Genomic DNA, 19,817 nt, shown 5'->3' with positions numbered 1-19,817 from the left:
ATTTCCCCCTTGCTTTTCATTTGTTTATCCACTTTGTGTGTATTGTCAGGCTGCATCTGTGTGGCCTGAATAAATAATTCCAAGGGGTCATGCAATGCCATGAAATGGGTTTGAGCTAAGGCTACGTGATTTTGTTCTTTATGTTCTCTTCTGCTTCTCAATTTCCCACATGCTTTTCATTTGCTTATCTATGTTGTGTGTACTGTATATTGCCAGGCTGCATTTGCGTAGGTTAAATAAACAATTCTGGGGGGTTCAGGCAATGCCATGAAATGGGTTGAGCCAAGACTACTTGATTTTGTTTTTTTCTTTTTTTTTTTCTCTTCTGCTTCTCAATTTTCCACACGCATTTCATGTGCTTATCTACATTGTGTGTATTGTCAGGCTGCATCTGGGCTGGCCTAAATAAATAATTTCAAGGGATCATGCAATGCCATGAAATGGGTTTGATCGACGTTCTTTATGTTCTCTTCTGCTTGTCAATTTCCCACATGGTTTTCATTTGCCTATCTACTTTGTGTGTATTGCCAGGCTGCATTTGCGTAGGTTAAATAAACAATTCAAAGGGGTCAGGCAATGCCATGAAATGGGTTTGAGCTAAGACTACTTGATTTTGTTTTTTTCTTTTTTTTTTTCTCTTCTGCTTCTCAATTTTCCACACGCATTTCATGTGCTTATCTACATTGTGTGTATTGTCAGGCTGCATCTGGGCTGGCCTAAATAAATAATTTCAAGGGATCATGCAATGCCATGAAATGGGTTTGATCGACGTTCTTTATGTTCTCTTCTGCTTGTCAATTTCCCACATGGTTTTCATTTGCCTATCTACTTTGTGTGTATTGCCAGGCTGCATTTTGCGTGGTTTGAATAAATAATTCAAAGGGGTCAGGCAATGCCATGAAATGGGTTTGAGCTAAGGCTTTGTGATTTTGTCTTTTTTTTTCTGTTCTGCTTCTCAATTTCCCCCTTGCTTTTCATTTGTTTATCTACATTGTGTGTTGTCAGGCTGCATCTGGGTTGGCCTAAATGAATAATTTCAAGGGATCATGCAATGCCATGAAATGGGTCTGAGCGGCGTTCTTTATGTTCTCTTCTGCTTCTCAATTTCCGACATGGTTTTCATTTGCCTATCTACTTTTGTGTGTATTGTCAGGCTGCATTTTGCGTGTTTTGAATAAATAAATCAAAGGGGTCAGGCAATGCCTTGAAATGGGTTTGAGCTAAGGCTTTGTGATTTTGTTTATGTTCTGTTCTGCTTCTCAATTTCCCCCTTGCTTTTCATTGTTTATCTACTTTGTGTGTATTGTCAGGCTGCATCTGCGTGGCCTAAATAAATAATTCCAAGGGGTAATGCAATGCCACAAATTGGGTTTGAGCTAAGGCTACGTGATTCTGTTCTTTATGTTCTCTTCTGCTTCTCAATTTCCCACATGCTTTTCATTTGCTTATCTATGTTGTGTGTATTGCCAGGCTGCATTTGCGTAGATTAAGTAAACAATTCTGGGGGGTCAGGCAATGCCCTGAACCCTGAAATGGGTTTTAGCTAAGACTACTTGATTTTGTATTTTTTTTTTGTTCTCTTCTGCTTCTCAATTTTCCACACGCTTTTCTTGTGTTTATCTATATTGTGTGTATTGTCAGGCTGCATCTGGGTGGCCTAAATGAATAATTTCAAGGGATCATGCAATGCCATGAAATGGGTCAGGCTGCATTTCAGTAGCTTTGCCTTCACTACAATTTTCCTGCAAAACTTGACTGCCCAGCCCAGCCCAGCCACCCACTTCATTTTCCTAATATTTGTGGTTTTACATTTGATTATGAAATCCTTATGGATACCATATCATCTCGTCTGTAGAAGGGCTTGTTTCGATATTTGTTTTTTCATTTTGTGGCATTGTGTTTGCATTTTCTTTTCTTAGGCATCTGTTTTTAAGAGGAATATAAATTGATAACTTATTGCATGATTTGCTGAGGGTTTTGGTCATTTTTGTTTTTAAGAGCAAAGTTTTATCGTCCTGATGAATATGGTGTCGTCTGTGAGATTAAAACCAATAAGTTATCTGGTTAGCTGGTTTCCAAGTTGTAACCATCAGCACAAATGGTTCCTTATGATTTTTTTTTTTAAGTCAAAAATTTGTTGTAGTGTGGTACAGCAAATTTCTTGTTGCTTCCAATGAAGTTGTCTTTTCCAGATTGATTTGGCTTTATTCTACTGGAGCACACAGATGAATCACGGTCCTTCCCTTTTAAGTTGGCTAGCTTGGTAAGAATGAGTTTAACCGTCCTTTCCTTTTAGGTTGGTAGCATGGTAACGACTACTTAAAAAAATTTAAATTCAATTATTTAGTATGTGATTCTAGAAGCACATTCACTAAGAAGAACATTTATCCTGTTTCTACTGGAATCCACTTGCACATTCATTACTCTTAGCATCATATTGCATGAACAAAACCATCTATCCTTAATCTTTCACAATGTTTCACAATTTGTCCTGTTTGAAACTTCCCCCGCTCCAACCTATGTTCATTCATTATAACTCGCACCGTCCCAACTTCATGTCAAACCTGTTCTCCTTTTATTTCATCGTGATTGGATTCCACTTGTGTCTTATTATTATAAAAAATACCTCCTTATATTTATTTTATCCATTTATATATAATTAGCACTCGAGCCAAATTATTTTGGATATCTGAATCAAATATTTTTTATAGTTCTAATAATTAACACGCTGTGTTATTTGGTTTGAGGGGTTCTATTATGTTAATATTGAATGGTTTGACATCAATTTTACTACATCACACAATGTGGCAATCCATATGGGATTTATTATGTTTGATGGTCTCAGCAATGTCTGCCATACAAAACTAATTCTCTCTTCTACTCCAGTGTCCCTATCTCATCTATTGTTGCCTTTCCGGCAACTTTTGACTACACCACCCACTCGCCTTCTCCTCATGATAAGTTGTGTGTCATTCCGCATTACAACCTCATTGTATGTTGGATCTTTAAGTAACTTTTGGTTTATTTTTGTTTGGCTGTTATCTAATACATTTGCATGCTTTTAAGTGTGGTTGCACTTCATGTTTTTTCCAGAATCCACTTGCACATTTTCCATACTTGTTACTTGTTAGACCTTAAGATGATAAGTTGTATCATTCTGCATTACAGCCTCATTGGAAGATGGGATTTATCGGTGTTTTTGGTAGTTATCTAAGAGATTTGGATATGCTTAAGTGTGATTGCGCTCTGAATGGGAAAAGTATAGTTTACTTCATGCATTCTGTATAGGAGTTTGGATTTTGAAGTCAGAATGGATTTGAATTGTTGGATTGTGTGGGGATATAATGGTTTGATGATTTGGTGGCAGTTAAAAGGCTATGATAGTTAATGCTCTCATTAGACTACAGAAAAAACTTATTGAGGATAGTGACCTCCGATCAAGGATTTCTTGTACTGGGTTACAAATATGGAGCACTGCCCTTATTTTTCCTTTATTTTACGGTCGACAGTTTTACAATGTTTGACAGTGTCTTTTACTTTATGGTTGGTGTTATGAATTTATGATGGTGTAGATGGTGCTATGAAGATTTATTGTAAGGGAAGAATATATTGACTTATTAGGCATGTATTGTCGAGATCAATTTGGTTATCTTCTACAGGATTACAAATGTGGAGCACCGTCCTCAGGTTTACAGTCGGCATTTACCAGTGTCTTTTCCTTTTTGGTTGTATGGCTCTATGAACTGAATGCTGAGATGACTATTTGAGAGCTTATTATCGTTGTGATTTATTGCATTGCTTGGAAATTCAAAATTCATGTGCACTGTTTATTTTTGTAGAGCTGTTCATGCATGTTCCTTTTAAATTTACATTTATAATTAGATTTGGACTGCTTGGGTCTCCATTAATGGTTCGGCTTGTTACGAGAGGCTTATTTATTTTGGAGTTATTTTTATTGTTTGAAGTTCGTTTAACTACAAATACATCGGTTGGAGTCTTGCAAGTTTATGAACTTTTGTGAGGATATCTACAAGCACCGTTGAGGGTCCCTTGTCCGAGTTTTTCTTAGGGATCCTGTGAAAGACTCACAGGAGTTCTATAAATATGAAAGTAATGGTAGATATAGTGCTTGAAACATGAAATTTTATTTTATTTTTTCCGTGCCAGCTTGGTGGTCTCAATTGGATAGTGGCAGTACTCGACGAAGCACTCTAGTGGGTCACCATGAAACTATTACCATTTTGTTCTTACCTTCCATAATATGAATATTCTCAGAACCTTCTCGGAACACATTTTTTTACACCATTTACAAAATCCTTCTTTCATAACTAATCATACACTAAAATGCTTAGAAGGGAAGAAAGGACAGAGAGTTCATATTTGCAAACAACTACCAGCACTAACTGCAGGTCTTTTTCCTCATTTTTTAACCTTTCAAAATGCTTGTATTGTACTTCAATTAAACCTAGAGAAATCATCGTAAAAATATGCGAACATGTGGACAGATCATAGAACTTTTGTTTTCTACAAATTCCTTTTGTGTTTCTTTTAACTTCATGAATTTTTTATTTAAATTTTCTCTCTCATTTTTTAAAAATTTTAACTCAGATTATTTTATTACTATTTAATTATTTATAGATTTTTCATTTTGAGGCACTCACATGTGTAACCAATTGAGATGCAAGTGTTCACTCTCATTTCGAGGCACTCACAGGACCTACTATTTTATGCATTTGCACCGACTGAGGGGGTCCATTGGAAACCTATCTTTTCATTAAAGGACAAGAAAAAGGAAAGGGAGGAAAGAGGAAAGACCCAAAATTTGTCATCCCAAACAACTTTCAACAGCAGAAATATATATGCAGATATATATATATATAAATTTTATATGAAAATCTTATACCATAGACTTCCAACTAATTAATATGTAATTTGTTATTTTGATTTTTTTATTTAAATATTTGCATATTTAAGTATTAAACAAAAATGACTTCTATATAACATTTATATACACACACACGTACACATATTGCTAACAAATTATGTTGGTCAATTGTTGGGTACTTCAAATCAAGAGTAACAAATTATGTTGGTCATTCTTTTGCTGTATATTAATAAAAGTAAAATATTTTAGACACAAAGGAATTATACAAAAGTAAATCTACAAATGCCAGATTACTTTCTCCGTGGCTGCATGATAACCCTTTAATTTGGTATTTAAAAAAAGTGGCATTTCTGTTGTGAACCAGTTAGAGTAGGATGCTTTAACATGTTTTCTATCTAAATTCCATTGAAGTGTAGGTTTGGATTTCCTTTCGAAGTTGCATCTTTTATGGAGTCCCCCATTCTTGATCTTGGGTGATGATGCTTAACTGGTACGTGTGATATCTCCTGATTTGAGCTCTTAAAACATTAAAGAAAATTGAATTAAAAAAAGGAGAAATTTTCTGCTTGTGTACATGCATTTCTTGCTGGTTTGCCTTATAATTTGATACCGTTTTTAAGAGGTGTTTTTGTTGAGGGCTTAACAAGGGGTCATGCAATGGGTTTGAACTAAGGCTACATGATTTTATCTATTATGTTTTCTTCTGCTTCTCAATTTCCTACATGTTTTTGAGTAGTCTTGCTTTTCATTTGTTTATCTACACTGTTGTCACGTGGATTAAATGAATAATTCCAAGGGGTCATGCAATGCCACGAACTGGGTTTGGACCAAAGGCTATGTCATTTTATGTTTTATGCTCTGTTCTGCTTCTTAATCTTTACATGCTTTTGAATACTCTTGCTTTTCTTTTCATCTGTTTCTTTTACAATTACATTCTTTTACTTCACAACTACCATGAAATAGAGCTTGGATTTTGTGTCTTTCAGTGAAATTTTGCAAGGAATTGAATGCGAGCAACAATCGGATTTCCACTTTCATGTGATGCTCGCTTCTATGTTGTAGTGTCTTGTTGTATTTCCATGTTCTACTCTTCCATATCCTAGTATTTGTGGTTTTATAGATAATTTATGAAATCCTTATGGATACTTGGTGGGGATAATGTTTGAAACCATCTCATTGGTTGTTCCATAGGGCTTGTTTCGATAGTATTTCTTTATCATTTTGTGGCGTTGGGTTTGCATTTTCTTGTCTTAGGTGTTATTTGGGAACACAAACCATCTCATCTCATTTGAAAATTTTTCGCAATTTTCTTCCTAAACATCACTCAAACAAAAACACTTTTCAATTTCAAATTTTCAAATTTTTCATCTAATCATTACCTAATTATTCCAACTTTTCCTAACTTTTTCAAATTTCAAAACAAAAATTATATGAAAAAATTATATTTTAACAATATTTTAACTTTATAATATATTTTTATTAAATTTTTTCTCTCCTTTCCCAAGATCCAATAAAACATCTTAATTCAAACTATTTCATTACTGTTCACAGAATTTTCATCTCATTTCATTCCCCAAACATTCCCCAAGACATCCAATTATAAGAGTTATAAAATTTTAATTTATTGCATGATTTTGTTTGTAATCTAGTACCCTTTTTGGTCGGTAATTTCAGAGTTTGTGACTTGGTTATAGCTGCTGAGGGAAAATCGTCTTATGGCATTCATCTTGGTTTATATAGAGGTCAAACCAGAAACCAGGTTTGTGGTTTATTCGTCTTTGATTGATGAGTTAGGCTCCTGCAAATTATAACCTCAAATATTTGCTTACATTAGTCTTGGTTAGTGAAATCAGAGGGAAAATCGTCTTATGGTATTCAGAAACCAGGTTGTTGGTTTATTCATCTTTATCTTGGTTAGGGAAGTCAATGAGTTCTGATTTCTTATGTGTCCAATCAAGTTTGGTACTGGTCCAAAGCTTTCACAGTATTCGACACATTTCAGCACCAAGTAACCTATGGGTATATATATCCTTCTGATTATTGCTTGTGTTTTTCTGATATGGAAGTCTCGACCAGGTGCACTCAAAATACTAAGGAACCTTGCTCAAAACTATGTTCCTGATAGGTCATGAGACTGTTGAATTTGTCGTGGTTATGCTTGTGATTTGAGCAACAGAGTTTATTCTTGTAATTTAAGGAGCCGCAGAAGCAAGGGGAACATTTATTTGTTCCTATCTGCATATCACATTTGCTTGGGCATTTAACGTTTGACTAAGAGGGCCTTGTTTATTGTCTGGATTGCACGATCCCATAGAAGCAAGGCACCGGTTATTTTTTCTGCTCTCACACTTTTCGCATATAAGTCTAGTCATATTTTCCCCCTCGACTGCAAACCTGTTTAGTATATGATGTATCTCATGGAATTTGGCACAACTTTTTACTGCAGTTGGTTGCAGCTATGATTTGTTGTGCTGATCAATATGGTGCCTTCTACAGGATTAAAACTACACTTTATGGTTGGCTGGCTTCCAACTTGTAATGCGGACATGCTTTATGTTTGCCTCGCTTGGAAACCATAAGTGGCTGGCTTCCAACTTGTAACGTGGACATGCTTTATGTTTGCCTCGCTTGGAAACCATAAGTGCAAATAAGTTCCTCTAAGTGCCTGCAGAAACAAGAAAACTGTTATTTTTCCTTCTCTTTATTGCACTTTTGCTGAGATGTCACGATGATGTTCCTTATTTGATTTATTTACGGTTGGTGCTGGCATGTTAATCCTTTGTTTAATTTTAAGTAACGGTGTATTTGAAAAAGTGGCATTTGTATTGGGCATTTTTAATCGGCGGGTGGCTGCATTCATGCGGTATATTTTTGCTGTGTGTTGATCCTGGTTCATGTTTCTATATTTTCATCATGGTGGATTCAAACGTAGTTGGCTTCTGCATACCAATTTGGTATTCTTTTATAGGAGCAGAAATTTTTATCATTGACCTTTCTTTTATGGTTGGCTAGCATGGAAAGCTTGAATCTTTGGAAAAGTATTTGAAAATTGGCGGCTGTGTGTGGACAACTCGTTATGCCTTAAGATGATTGGTTTTGCCATTCAGTATTTTGACATTTTTTGCAGGTTGGAGTTTTATGCAAGATTTTGATTTATTGTGGTTTGGTTGTCGTCCAAGTGTTGGTGGCTTTTGAAGCGGTTTCACACTGAATGTTAGGTTCGTATATGCCTGGGATTGTTTCCTCATGAATTCTATATGGAAGACTTTGGACATTGCTGTAGCCAAGTTCCTGTGTTAATGATTTATATATAATAAACTTATGTCATGTCTAGTAGAAAATTTTGATTAAGCCTTTGTTTAACTGCAACGAGAAAGTGTGATTTTCTTGAATTTTTTTCTGGTCTCCTTAGGAAGTCTTTCTACTTGTTTGAACAATTATTTCTCTACTTGTGCAATTGGTCTTGAGGGTCGTTTTAGGCATATGATTTTTTGAAGATTATAAACTATGACATGATTTTTTGAGCTCTTTGGTCGTTCTGTGTTGGTGACCTCATAAACCATCTTGGACAACTAATTTATCAGAGTTTCTGACCTGATTATGGTCATAAAGGAAAATCATCTTTGGGCAGGAAGATTATTTATGCTTATGCAGCTGAGATGCGTATCTTTTCCCAAGCTTTTTGTTCACTAACTTATATTGTTGGATTTGTTTCATAATTGCTCTGTGTCGAATATCTGCTTACCTCCTTCGGGGCCATTGAAGAATTGTTTACTAGGTACCGAGATAGCGATTAGGCTAAGATATGTACTATGTATTGAGATTAGACATACACTCTTTTTTGGAGAGAGAACTCCACAATAGCATTAGTTCATAGTACATATAGTGTTACAACCTATTGTAGAGGTGAGTGAGTGGATTCTTGCTTCCTCACCGTGTGAGTCCTATATGTAATAATTGATGACCTATATTATTTAGGCCCTTAGGAGATAGTTGACCATGTCATGAGGTTGAGGTTTTAGTTTATGCTACTTTGATATGTTATCTATGACCATGAATGATGCGGTCTAAAGAGACATTGCTGCGAAAGCGGTTGGATTAAAACCAAATGACATGAGGGCGAAGGGAAGACTAATTGGTAACACATCAGTATTGTGTTTGTATTCACTGCTTGCAAGTTATGTTGTTTCTTGGAAGTTGCGACATAGCTGTGGATACATAACATTTATGGAGATTGGGCATTGCTCTGAGTGATTTGGGCTTGAGAGGGATTAAGGATGCTTAATTTGATGTAACCAAATGAGTCGAGACACTTTTAGAGATGTTTTTATCTAGGTATCTCATAGAGAGTTGGTATCATGTTCCCATTTTTCTTTAACATGTGTTCTCGGTGGTCGTACAACCTAGTTTCTATCACGGTGGATACCAGTGAAATTGGCTTCTCCAGACCAATTGGATTTTTATCAGTCCTTTTTTTTTTTTTTTTTATGCTTGGCTAGCATGGAAATCATGAATCTTTGGAAAAGTATTCGAAAATTGGCGGCTGCATGTGGACTACTTTTTGCAATGCTTATCAGCTCATTTGTCTTGGCTCATGTTTCTAGCAGTATCTACTTGCACGTGCACAACTCGGTAGGCCCTAAGATGATTGGTTTTGCCATTCAGTATTTTAATCTTTTTTCCAAGTTGGAGGTTTATGCAAGATTTTGATTTATTGATTGGTTGCTGTCCTTGTGTTGGTGGCTTTGGAAGCGGTTTCACACTGAATGATAGGTTGGTATATGCCTGGGATATTGTCATCATGCATTCTATATGGAAGAGTTTGGACTTTGCTGTAGCCAAGTTCCCATGTTAATGATTTATGAAGAATGAATTTCTCTCATGTCTAGTAGAAAATTTTGATTAAGCCTTTGTTTAACTGCAGCGAGAGTGTGATTTGCTGGAAGTTTTTTTTTCGTCTTGTTTTCCTTAGGAAGGGTTTCTAGTTGTTTGAACAATTATTTCTCTACTTGTGCAATTGGTCTTGAGGGTCATGTTTAGGCATATGATGTTTCGAGGATTATAAACTAAGAGGTGATTTTTTGAGGTCGTTGGTCGTTTGTGTTGGTGACCTCGTAAGCATCTATATAGAAGAGTTTGGACTTTTCTGTACCTAAGTTCCTATGTTAATGATGTATGAAGAATGAACTTCTCTCACGTCTTGCTGAAAATGATTAAGCCTTAGTTTAGCAGCAACGAGTGAGTGTGACTTGATGGAAGTGTTACTTTTGTCTCGTTTACCCAGGGGAGTCTTTATACTTTTTTGAACAATTATTTCTCTACTTGCGCAATTGGTCTGGAGGGTCATTTTTAGGCATATGATTTTTTGAAGATTATGACTTTTTGAACAAATCTACACAGACCTTCTTGGACAACTAATTTTTCAGAGTCTCTGTAGATTTGTTTTATGTAGTTCTATACTAGGACAAATATGTAGATCCTTTTTTATGCTTGGCCGGCTTAGTTGAACACAAACCTATGATTTATTCCAAAGATTTTGGTGGTGTGGTATGACATGTTTTCACGTTGGGTTCTGGTCCAGTTGGATGTCCAAGAAGGATTTGGTATTCTTCTATGGGAACACATATATGTATTACTATCATTTCCTTTGTCATTGGTTGGTGGCAGGTTACCAGTGTGTAACATGATCTTTTCCTGTATGGTAGGTTTGCTTTGTGACGATGGGTGTAGATATGTTTTTCTGTCAGGAAAGCCTCTGTTCCGTACGTGATTTTTTCTGTAGGTTTTACTGCCATTGCCACATAATTTTTGCGTGGTGAGTTTGCTTGTGCATATATATCTATTGCTTTTCATCTATAGGAGTACAAATACGTACACACTGTTTTAGCTTAAATGGCTTAGTCACCTTAAGCACATACAAGTTCTTTGAAACACGATGTTGTGGCTTCTGTTCGATTTAGGTCATAGATCTTTTTGGTGGAGTACTGCCATTTCGACTGTGGGTTCTAGCGTAGTTGGCATTTCGAGAAGGATTTGGAACTTCTATTTGAACAAAGATATGTCTTGTCAGCGGGATATGTGCTGGCCACACATTATACGACTTCCCTTCTTTAGGTGAACATATATGACATGTATATATAGCTGTACAAACCTTTTAAGTAGTCATAGTATCCTTATTTAGACATATTCTATTGCTGTAAATGGCTTGATTCTAGCCTTGTAATGTGCATGACAGTGCCTTTATAATGAAAAGAAATCCTCACAAATGAGGTAATGGTTTTAGAGCCATCACTTAGAAATCCTCTCGGTTCTTTCCCGTGAGATTTTGTTTTCATTGGTGGGTGACAATTTTGAGACTGTTGGCACTTTTTGTGATTTTTTTTGGTTGTGGCTGGGCTAAGACATTTTTTCGTTGGTGGGTGACTACTTTGACACTGTTGGTTGTCGGCATCCTTCTTTTGGTTGGTTGTGGTTCTGTCGGCATCCTTTGTTTAGCTTTTTGGTGGCTAGCACACATTTGGTGGCTCGGTTTGAGGTGCTAGGCTTCAATCGGCACATTTTGTGGTGATTGGGCAGGTATTCTTCTTGGTTGGACTTGTGTTTTTTTTTCTTTTACGAGCATCATGTCTTTAAACTCCTTTGCTGTGAAATTCACAGGTAAGAACTATTCTGTCTCGAAATTTCAATTTCGCTTATTTGTTATGGGAAAGAATTATGGGGTCATATAGATGGTAGTGTTCCCGCTCCTATTGAGCTTCCTAGGTTGGCTCATTGGAAGATCAAAGATGCTTGGGTGATGACATGGATTTTAGGATCTGTTGATCCTCTTATTGTTCTCAATTTGTGGCTATATAAGACTGCTAAATCTATGTGAGAATACTTAAGAAAAGAGTATAATCAAGACAATTCTGCTTGGCGTTTTTAGTTGGAGTACGAGATCGTCAATTACACTTAGGGCGATCTCTCATTTCAAGATTATTTTTCTGGGTTTCATAATCTCTGAGGAGAATTTACTGACATGATTTATGCCAAGGTACTAGAAGAATCTCTCTATTGTGCAGGAAGTTCATGAACAAAGCAAGCGAACTCAGTTCTTGAAGTTATCTGAATTTAAGGCTACTCGCTCAAATTTGATGAATTGTGGTCCATTGCCTTCTTTGGATGTTTGTTTTGGAGAGTTATTTTGTGAGGAACAACGTCTTGCCACATAGGCCACTTGCCAGCAAGACAAAATGATACCAAATGTAGTGGCTTATGCTACTCACGAGAAAGGCAGATGAGACATGTGAAAAGTTCAATGTTTCAGTTGCAAGGAATACAACCATATTGCTGCTCAATGTGCATGGAAATCTTGCAGCTACTGTAAGAAGCCAGGGCATATTATCAAAGAATGTCCTATTCGTCTCAAAAATCTTCAGGCTAATGATTATTAGGCTACTGTAGGTCCTTCTTTCGCTAATTTTGCTATTGTTGGTGATGCATTTGCTTTTGCTTTTGAGATGGTCTAGCAGATGATTATTTCAACCTTTTCCACCTTACCAAGTTCACTACCATCCTTATCTTGGCTTGTTGATTTTGGTGCATCTAATCACATGATTAGGTCTTCTGCTACTCTTAGCAATGTTCAGACTTATAATGGATCGTCGCACATTCAAATTGCTAATGGTAGTCAGTTATCTATTCATGTTGTTGGTGATATTAACTCTACAGTTAGAGATATTGTGTATCTCCTGAGCGTCCTACTAGTCTTATATAAGTAGGACAATTGGTTGATAACAATTGTGATATTCGTTTTTCTCGTGGTGGTTGTCTTGTGCAAGATCAGGTATCGGGGAAGATACTCGTGAAGGGGCCTAAAGTTGAACGATTGTTTACTCTGCATTTCTCCATTCCTGCTGTTATTTCTTTAGCTTGTCTAACTGTAAATAATAAGGGTGAAGTATGGCATAAACAGTTGGGTCATCCTGACTCTGTTGTTTTATCTCATTTAGTAAACTCTGGACGGCTGGGCAATAAAGATCAATTTTCATCTCATCTTTCTTTTGATTGATGCTCCACATGCAAATTAGGTAAAAGTCAGTCTTTTTCATTTCCCTCATGGTAGTCATATTGAATGTTGTTTTGATTTGATTCTTAGTGATGTGTGGAGAATTTCTCCTGTTATTTCACATGCGAATTATAAATACTTTATCACTTTCATTGATGATTATATCAAGTATACCTGTATTTATTTTCTTTGTTCTAAATATGAGGTTTTCTCTGTCTTTCAACAATTCATCGCCTATGTTGAGAATCAATTTTCTTTAGGGATCAAAATTTTAAGGTTTGATTCAGGTGGCGAATATATATCTCGTGAGTCTCATGATTTTCTCCAACAAAAAGGCATTGTTTGTAACCATTCTTGTCCTTATACACCTAAGCAAAATGGTGTTACTGAACGTAAGAATAAAAAATTGTTGGATGTTGTTCGTACATTGTTGCTTCAATCTTTTGTTCTGCCTAAATTCTTTGTTAAGGCCTTGTCTACAACAGTTTATTTAATTAATAGATTGTCTTCTAGTGTCTTGAATTTTGAAACTCTTTACTTTCGTCTTTATCATTATCATCAACATCCTAGTTATCTTGATATGCATACTTTTGATTTTGTTTGTTTTGTTCATTTGCCATCCCATGAACGTCATAAATTATCATAGAAAGGCTATGTCTGCTATGATCCATACTCTAATAGATTTCGTGTCTCCCATTATGTTGCTTTCTTTGAAAATCAGTCGTTCTTTTCTACTCATGTTGAGTCTTCGCCTGATATGCATGTTTTGCTGCATTTTGATGACTTGGACTTGTGTATGAAAGATGACGGCCAACTTTGCCCCTTTTTGAGCCCGATCTGCCTTCCGAACTTGTTTAGACTGTATCTTCTACGGGGATTCGGACTCCCGCTCCATGAGTATCTTGTCCTCTTAATCGGTGTTGTTTTTTGCATACATCTCTCCATGTTGCTTTATCTTCCATTCCCATTCCATCAGGTTATTATGAGGCTGTTAAAAATGAATGTTGGTGTGAGGCATATCAAAGGAAAACTAGAGTTTTCTTTAAGATATGACAGCTAGGCAGCTAATCTCCTATTTTACTGGGATACAACAGAACTTAATTTCAATAAATTAGGATTTATTTACTAATCTTATCTTGTATTTAAATTAAACTTGTACATATTTAGATAGGATAAAATCAGGTTAGTTTAGATAAGAGAAATATGCAGTTTGTTGAGATTCAAATTGAATTTTCAATCTTATCTTTGTAATTATTTATGGAACTATTTTTTATATAATGAGAAGAAAGCACCTCAAAGAGGTACTAGACCAAAATCTGACATGGTATTAGAGCTACTCTGATTTTCTATTTTTTTGCACTTCCTCGGCCAACCCTAAAATCTTTTGGTTTCTATTTTTTGTTTTTTCCAGAGGCTGCTTGTAGTTTCTTGATTTTCCTGGGGTCCTCTATTTCATGGCAGCAGCTCTCTTTTCTTGCTCTTGGTCTGTTTTCATGGCATCTGAAAAATATGATTCCTTGTGCATTCGGTTTAATAGAAAAATTATTATGTTTGGGCATTTCACTTTCAGCTTCTTGTCAAGGGTAAAGAACTCTGGGGTCATGTTGATGGGACTATTCCAGCCCTTGATGGTACAAAGGAATTGTCTACATGGGAGAGTGAGGATGCCAAGATCATGTCTTGGATCCTAGGTTCTATTGAGCCTCACATCATCCTCAATCTATGACCCTACAAGACCTCCAAAGCTATGTGGGAGTATTTGAAGAGAATCTACACTTAGAATAATTTTGCTCAAAGATTTCAGTTGGAATTGAGATGGCTAATTTTTCTCAAGGTGGCTTATCAGTGGAGGACTTCTATCAAACCAATTGGTAGTAAATGGGTATACTCCGTAAAACTTAATTCTGATGGCTCATAGGAACGATACAAATCTAGATTGGTTGCTTTGGAGAATCGCCTAGAGTATGGCATAGATTATGATGAGACTTTTGCTCTGGTTGCCAAGATGACTTCTGTTCGCTTGTTATTTGTTCTTGCTGCTTCTAAATCTTGGCAATTATGTCAAATGGATGTCAATAATGCTTTCTTGCATGTCGATCTAAAGGAAGACATCTACATAAAACTTCCATCCGGTATGCCTATTTCCTCCCCTGCGGCTATTTATAAATTGAAGAGGTCTTTGTATGGTCTTAAACAAGCTTCTCGAGCTTGTTTTGAGAAATTTCGCTATACTTTGCTAAGGTTTTCTTTTAAGAAAAGTAAGTACGATGCTTCCTTATTTTTGCACAAGGGCGATGCTAGAGTAGTATTTTTATTGGTATATGTAGATGATATTATCATCTCTGGTTCAGATGGACTTTTGATTTAAAAACTTCAGCAACATCTTCATAATGTGTTTCACATGAAGGATATTGGGGATCTTACCTACTTTCTAGGGTTGGAAGTTAGGTCTCAGCCACATGGTTTTTTTCTCAATCAACACAAGTATATTCAAGACCAAATTCAGTTAGGGAGATTGGAAGATACTACTCCAGTTGATGCTCCTTAGGAGGTGAATGTTAAGTATAGGCAAGATGAAGGCGAACTTCTCTCGGATCTTACTTTATACCGTAAGTTGGTTGGCAGCTTGATTTATCTCACCATCACGCGCCATAATATTTCCTATGCCGTAAGTTTCAGAACTCGGCTTTGCACAGGCACATTCCATACCTCTTCATGGTGATAATACAAGTGCCATTCAAATTGTAGCCAACCCAGTTTTTCATGAACGTACGAAGCACATTGAGGTTGATTGTCACTATATTCGAGATGCCTATGAGTTTAAAGCTATAATTCTTCCTCATGTGTCCACTGAACACCAAGTAGCTGATATCTTCACCAAAGATTTGACTCGTCAACGGCATCAATACCTAGTTAGCAAATAGTTGCTAGTCGACTCACTAGCATCAATTTGAGGGAGGGTATCAAAGGAAAACTAGGGTTTTCTTTAAGATATGGTAGCTAGGTAGCTAATCTCCTATTTTACTAGGATGGATTCCGCCTTGATTACTCGACTGCAGCAGCATCTTTAGGCCTCATTTCATATGAAGGATCTGGGTCCTCTTACGTACTTCTTGGGGTTGGAAGTTTATACTGATCCATTAGACATCTTTTTGAATCAACATAAATACATTCAGGAGTTGATTACTATGGCTGACCTTCATGATACTTCTTCTATGGATACTCCTCTGGAAGTAAACATGACATATCGTTGTTAGGAGGGTGATCTCCTTTCTGACCCTACTGTGTTTCAACAGTTAGTGGGTAGCCTGAACTATTTGACTATTACTCGGCTTGATATTTCCTTCGCTGTCCAGCATGTTTGTCAGTTTATGCAGGCTCCACATCATCTACATCTAGCTGTTGTTCGTTGCATTATTTGATATCTTCGAGGGTCCCCTAGCCGTGGTTTGTTCTTCCTCGCTGGGACTTTTCTTTGCCTTGTCGCTTACAGTGACGCTGATTGGGCCAGATGATCTGAGACGCGACGATCTGTCACGGGTTGGTGTATGTTTCTTGGTGACTCTTTGATATCTAGGAAGAGTAAGAAACATGATTGTGTCTCTAAATCTTCCACTGAATCTAAATACCGTGCGATGTCGGTTGCTTGTTCTGAGATTCTCTGGCTTTGTGGGCTCTCAACTGAGCTTCGTTGTGCTTAGTCGGACCCTACTACTCTCCATGTTGACAACACTAGTGTCATTCAAATTTCTATCAATCCCCTTTTTCATGAACGTACAAAAGAAATTGAGGTGGACTGTCACTCCATTCGAGAAGTCTTGGACACTCGTATTATTTCTCTCCCTCATATTTCCATTGACCTCCAGATAGCTGATGTGTTTACAAAGGCCATGACATGACAACGTCATCAGTTTTTGGTGGGCAAATTGATGCTTCTTGATCGACCGGCATCAATTTGAGTGGGGATGTCAATGGGATATGTGCTGGCCAGACAACATACGACTTCCCTTTTTTAGGTGTACATATATGGCATGTATTTATAGTTGTACAGACCTTGTAATTAGTCATAGTTTCCTTATTTAGACAGATTCTATTGCTGTAAATGGCTTGACTGTAGCCTTGTAATGTGTACGGCAGTGCCTTTATAATGAAAAGAAATCCTCACAAATGAGGTATTCAATCCAGTTGACATGTATTGCTATCATTTACTTTACGTATTGTAATCATGGTGACCTTGAATATAGCCTATGCAATTTAAATTCATAGGCCCGACTTGAGCGAAGGCATAGAGTGTTGGGTTCACTAAATACTTCTGCCGACCCATTAATTCCAAGCTAAGACTAGGTCAAATCTGGCTCTTGAGTCAGGTCTCAGTTTAGGGAGGAAGTCAATGCTGAGACTGGTTTCACGGAGCAAAGAAAATCTCCTTTGTCAATAGTGGAAAGATAACGGGTGGCCGCATCAACACGGTATATTTTTGTAGCAGCAATCAGTGTGTTGGTGGTCCTAGTTCATGTTTCTGGGTTTCTATCATGGTGGATTCAGGCAAAGTTGGCTTCTCCAGACCAATTTGGTTCTCTCTTATTAGAGCACGGGTTTTTATCACTGTCCTTTTTTTTTTTTTTTTTTTTAATGCTTGGCTAGCATGGAAAGCACGAATCTTTGGAAAAGTACTTGAAAATTGGCGGTTGGGTGTGGGCTACTTCTTGCACTGCTTATCAGCTCATTTGTCCTGGCTCATGTTTTTACCAGCATTTACTTGCACGTGCACAACTCGGTATGCCCTAAGATGATTGATTTTGCCATTCCATATTTTGACCTTTTATGCAGGCTGGAGGTTTATGCAAGATTTTAATTTATTGTGGTCTGGTTGCTGTCCTAGTGTTGGTGGCTTTGGAATCGGTTTCACATTGAAGGATAGGTTGGTATATGCCTAGGATATTGTCGTCGTGCATTCTATATGGAAGAGTTTGGACTTTGCTGTAGCCAAGTTCTCGTGTTAATGATTTATGAAGAATGAACTTTTCTCATGTCTAGTTGAAAATTTTGATTAAGCATTTGTTTAACTGCAGGGAGAGATTGTGATTTGCTAGTTTTTTTTTGTTTCATCTCATTTTTCTTAGGAAGTATTTATCCTTGTTTGAACAATTATTTCTCTACTTGTGCAGTTGGTCTTGATGGTCATGTTTAGGTATATGATTTTTTGAGGATTATAAACTACGACGTGATTTTTGAGGTCTTTTCTCATTTTGTGTTTTTGACCTCGTAACCTTCTATATAGAAGAGTTTGGGCTTTTCTGGTTTGTGCAAATCTGTTTTGTGTACTTCTGCTGGAGGACAAATATGTAGATCCTTTTTTATGCTTGGTCGGCTTAGTTGAGCACAAATAATTCTCTCTCTAGCACAAGCCTATGATTTATTTCAAAGATTTTGGTGGTGTGGGACAACATCGTTTGGTTCTAGCCAAGTTGGATGTGCAAGGAGGATTTGGTATTCTTCTATGGGAACAAAGATATGTATTACTATCATTTCTTTTGTGTTGGTTGCTGGCAGGTTACCTGTGTGTAACATGATCTTTTATTGTATGGTAGGTTTGCTTCGTGACTATGGGTGCATAACTGTCACAAGGGCTAATAGTTCATTGTCATACGTAGATAATGCTAGGGCTTCTCCCTTTAGGGCTTGACTCAAGTAAGATATGGGTTGACCTGATTGCATTAAAACAATCCCAATTTCGGTTCCACATGCATCACATTCTATAGTAAATGGCATGTTGAAATCAGGTAATCTCAACACTAGTGGCTGTGAAACAGCCCTCTTCAAGGCCTCAAATGCCTTTCCCGCCTCATCACCCCAAATAAAAGAATTTTTCCTTAACAAAGCCAGGCATCAATGATTCTGTACCCTTTTATAAATTTTCTGTAATACTCTGTCAGCCCTAAGGTTCAGACCAATCTAGCATAGATGCAATCTTAGAAGCATCTGCCATAACATCTCCAGCATTAATAACGTAGCCTAGATAGTCGATTTGCTCCACTGCAAACCTACACTTTGACCTTTTAGTGAACAAACAGTGTTGCTGCAGCAAGGCTAAAACCTGTTTCAAGTGTATTAAATATTCCTCCTTAGACTTGTTGTACACCAATATGTCATCAAAGAATACGAGTACGAACTTCCTTAAATAGGGTTTGAATATATCATTCATTAACCCTTGGAATGTGGCTGAGGCATTAGTTAGGCCAAATGGCATAACCAAAAACTCATAATGTTTTTTCATAAGTTTGAAAACTCTCTTGGGAATATCAACTGGTATTACTCGGACTTGGTGGTAACTCGACCTTAAATCAAGTTTGGAAAAAACTACTGACCCAAATAATTCATCCAGCAAGTCATCAATTACTAGAATAGGGAATTTAGTCTTCACCACCTCTTTGTTTAAAGCCCTATAATCTAAACATAGTCTCCAACTCCCATCAACTTTACGAACCAGCAATAGCAGTGGGTTGGGTTCCTTCTTTTAGAACTATTTGATGGCCATGGCTAAGGGGTAGAGGCGGCCCCTTAGGCTCATTAAAATCCCCTTGGAACTCTTCCAATACCTTGGCAACATCACCATCTAGATTTTTAGGATCCTGCCCTTCACTCTCCACTACCATAATCTGTAACAGAATCCCCTTGGCTTTAGACACAGTAGTCTTAATCATCTTGTGGCCATCCTCCACCACTGAGGGTTCCAGCCTTAATCCTTGCAACTCAATCAACTTTCCCTTATGACTAAAGCTCATTAGTAACTTAGAGAAATCCCATGTTATGGGGACCCAATGTCTCTAACCATTGGATTCCTAGCACAATATCACAACCAGCCAGATCAAGTAAGTAAAGAGA

At 37.0% G+C, this 19,817-nt stretch overlaps 1 long non-coding RNA gene across 1 annotated transcript; it reads left to right on the top strand.

Moving 5' to 3' along the window:
• The first annotated feature begins 2,892 nt into the window (after positions 1-2,892).
• On the top strand, positions 2,893-17,320 carry LOC121242990. Its single transcript, XR_005936036.1, has 4 exons — positions 2,893-3,593; positions 4,045-4,052; positions 10,467-10,472; positions 17,307-17,320. It is a non-coding gene; the product is annotated as an uncharacterized LOC121242990 (long non-coding RNA).
• Positions 17,321-19,817: the final 2,497 nt, after the last annotated feature.

This window comes from Juglans microcarpa x Juglans regia, chromosome 8D (genome assembly GCF_004785595.1).
Source record: "Juglans microcarpa x Juglans regia isolate MS1-56 chromosome 8D, Jm3101_v1.0, whole genome shotgun sequence".
Classification (NCBI taxonomy): Eukaryota; Viridiplantae; Streptophyta; class Magnoliopsida; order Fagales; family Juglandaceae; genus Juglans; species Juglans microcarpa x Juglans regia.
The sequence above is the reverse complement of the archived record's forward strand: the minus strand, read 5'-3'. Positions and strand labels throughout refer to the sequence as shown.